The sequence below is a fragment of the Haemaphysalis longicornis genome, unplaced genomic scaffold (assembly GCF_048455015.1).
Source record: "Haemaphysalis longicornis isolate Haplotype H1 unplaced genomic scaffold, Haemaphysalis longicornis Haplotype H1 scaffold_3, whole genome shotgun sequence".
Lineage (NCBI taxonomy): Eukaryota > Metazoa > Arthropoda > Arachnida > Ixodida > Ixodidae > Haemaphysalis > Haemaphysalis longicornis.
In genome coordinates this window covers 220,342,748-220,346,497 of record NW_027526335.1, presented here as the reverse complement: position 1 = coordinate 220,346,497, position 3,750 = coordinate 220,342,748, and the positions used below count along the sequence as shown (strand labels likewise).

General features: G+C 51.0%; 1 non-coding gene across 1 annotated transcript; it reads right to left on the bottom strand.

Moving 5' to 3' along the window:
* Positions 1–473: 473 nt before the first annotated feature.
* Positions 474–545, bottom strand: Trnad-guc (transfer RNA aspartic acid (anticodon GUC)). The gene has a single exon. It is a non-coding gene; the product is annotated as a tRNA-Asp (tRNA).
* Between the last annotated feature and the right edge of the window lie 3,205 nt (positions 546–3,750).

Here is a 3,750-nt window from a genome sequence, read left to right as displayed (position 1 = left end):
GCGCCAGGGCGCCTCGCACTTCGTCATCGGGGACGTTGTGGAGCACCCAGTGAAGCTTTAGGCGTATGTCCTGGCTCCGCGGATCGAAGATCAGGCACCTCCGCCTCTCTCTTGAAGTTCGGAGGCGGCAACCAACTTCGCAGCTGCCTCGGCGTCCTTGAACGTCACGGCCCACAGGTGGTTCATCTGATATGCGCCCAAGGCCACAACCTCGGGCAGCAAATTCAGACGCACCAGCGGGTCGCGGAAATCCTCCACCTTGTGTGGCCTGGCTTTCACGTCCGCGTGCAAAAAAATGGTGTTGAGAACAGATGGTCCGGATGGCAAATGAGGCAGAATAACTTGATAATCATGGTTTGCAGAGTTGTCAAAAACAGAAGACCTAGTACCGCGAGCCGATGGGCCCGCCAAAGAGCGTAGAGATCGCCAAACTCTACTCTACTATTACTTACCACAAAAAGAAAAAGAAAACACTCCCCGTCGGGGAATCGAACCCCGGTCTCCCGCGTGACAGGCGGGGTTACTGGCCACTATACTAACGAGGAGAGATGAACGGTAAGAGCGTAGAGATCGCAAAACTCTACTCTACTATTACTTACCAGAAAAAGAAAACACTCCCCGTCGGGGAATCGAACCCCAGTCTCCCGCGTGACAGGCGGGGTAACTGGCCACTATACCAACGCGGAGAGATGAATGGAAAGATTGTAGAGATCGGCAAACTCTACTCTACTATTACTTACAGGAAAAAGTAAAAGAAAACACTCCTCATCGGGGAACCAAACCCTGTCTCCCGCGTGACAGGTGGGATACTGGCCACTATACTAACGAGGAGAGATGAATGGGAAGAGCGTAGAGGTCGCCAAACTCTACTGTACTATTACTTGCCGGAAATAGAAAAAGAAAACACTCCCCGTCGGGGAACCGAACCCCGGTCTCCCGCGAGACAGGAGGGGACACTGGCCACTATACCAACGAGGAGAGATGAATGGGAAGAGCGTAGAGATCGCCAAACTCTACTCTACTATTATTACAGGAAAAAGAAGACACTCCCCGTGGGGGAATCGAACCCCGGTCTCCCGCGTGACAGGCGGGGATAATCGCCACTATACTAAGGAGGAGAGATGAATGGGAAGAGCGTAGACGTCGCCAAACTCTACTCTACTATTACTTACAGGAAAAAGTAAAAGAAAACACTCCCCGTCGGGGAATCGAACCCCGGTCTCCCGCGTGACAGGCGGGGTAACTGGCCACTATACTAACGAGGAAAGATGAATGGGCAGAGCGTAGAGATCGCCAAACTCTACTCTAGTATTACTTACCTGAAAAAGAAAAAGAAAACACTCCCCGTAAGGGGATCGAACCCCAGTCTCCCGCGTGACAGGCGGGGTAACTGGCCACTATACTAACGAGGAGAGATGGATGGAAAGAGCGTAGAGATGGCCAAACTCTACTCTACTATTACTTACAGGAAAAAGCAAAAGGAAACACTCCCCGTCGGGGAATCGAACCCCGGTCTCCCGCGTGCCAGGCGGGGATACAGGCGACTATACTAACGAGGAGAGCTGAACAGGAAGAGCGTAGAGATCGCAAAACTATACTCTACTAGTACTTACCAGAAAAAGAAAAAGAAAACACTCCCCGTCGGGGAATCGAACCCCGATCTCCCGCATGACAGGCGCGGATTCTGGCCACTATACTAACGAGGAGAGACGGATAGAAAGAGCGTAGAGGTCACCAAACTCTACTCTACTATTACTTACCAGAAAAAGAAAAAGAAAACACTCCCCGTCGCGGAATCGAACGCCGATCTCCCGCGTGACAGTCGGGGTTACTGGCCACTATACCAACGAGGAGAGATGGATGGGAAGAGCGTAGAGATCGCCAAACTCTACTCTACTATTACTTACCACAAAAATAAAAAAAAACACTCGACGTCGAGGAATCGAACCCCAGTCTCCCGCGCGACAGGCGGGGTAACTGGCCAGTATACTAACGAGGATAGATGGATGGAAAGAGCTTAGAGATGGTCAAACTCTACTCTACTATTACTTACAGGAAAAAGCAAAAGGAAACACTCCCCGTCGAAGAATCGAACCCCGGTCTCCCGCGTGACAGGCCGGGATACTGGCGACTATAATAACGAGGAGAGCTGAATGGGAAGAGCGTAGAGATCGCCAAACTCTACTCTACTAGTACTTACCAGAAAAAGAAAAAGAAAACACTCCCTGTCGGGAAACCGAACCCCGGTCTACCGCGTGACAGGCGCTAATACTGGCCACCATACCAACGAGGAGAGATGAATGGGAAGAGCGTAGAGATCGCCCAACTCTACTCTACTGTTACTTAACAGAGGAAGAAAATGAAAGCACTCCCCGTCGGGGAATCGAACCAGAGTCTCCCGCGTGACAGGCGGGGTAACTGGCCACTATACTAACGAGGACAGATGAATGGAAAGAGCGTAGAGATCGCCAAACTCTACTCTACTATTACATAGAGGGAAAAGTGAAATAAAACATTCCCGTCAGGGAATCGAACCCCGGTCTCCCGAGTGACAGGCGGGGATACTGGCCACTATACTAACGAGGAGAGATGAATAGGAAGAGCGTAGAGGTCGCCAAACTCTACTCTACTATTACTTACCAGAAAAAGAAAACGAAAACACTCCCCGTAGGGGAATCGAACCCCGGTCTCCCGCGTGACAGGCGGGGATACTGGCCACCATACTAACGACGAGAGATGGATGGGAACAGCGTAGAGATCACCAAGCTCTACTCTACTATTACTTACCACAAAAAGAAAAAGAAAACACTCCCCGTCGGGGAATCGAACCCCGGTCTCTCGCGTGACAGGCGGGGTAACTGGCCACTATACCAACGCGGAGAGATGAATGGAAAGATCGTAGAGATCGGCAAACTCTACTCTACTATTACTTACAGGAAAAAGTAAAAGAAAACACTCCCCATCGGGGAACCAAACCCTGTCTCCCGCGTGACAGGCGGGGATACTGGCCACTATACTAACGAGGAGAGATGAATGGGAAGAGCGTAGAGGTCACCAAACTCTACTTTACTATTACTTGCCGGAAATAGAAAAAGAAAACACTCCCCGTCGGGGAACCGGTTCCCCGGTCTCCCGCGAGACAGGAGGGGACACTGGCCACTATACCAACGAGGAGAGATGAATGGGAAGAGCGTAGAGATCGCCAAACTCTACTCTACTATTACTTACCGGAAAAAGAAAACACTCCCCGTGGGGGAATCGAACCCCGGTCTCCCGCGTGACAGGCGGGGATACTCGCCACTATACTATGGAGGAGAGATGAATGGGAAGAGCGTAGAGGTCGCCAAACTCTACTCTACTATTACTTACAGGAAAAAGTTAAAAAAAACACTCCCCGTCGGGGAATCGAACCCCAGTCTCCCGCGTGACAGGCGGGGATACTGGCCACTACACTAACGAGGAGAGACGGATAGAAAGAGCGTAGAGGTCACCAAACTCTACTCTACTATTACTTACCAGAAAAAGAAAAACAAAACACTCCCCGTCGCGGAATCGAACCCCGATCTCCCGCGTGACAGGCGGGGTTACTGGCCACTATACTAATGAGGAGAGATGGATGGAAAGAGCGTAGAGATGGCCAAACTCTACTCTACTATTACTTACAGGAAAAAGCAAAAGGAAACACTCCCCATCGGGGAATCGAACCCCGGTCTCCCGTGTGACAGGCGGGGATACTGGCGACTATACTAA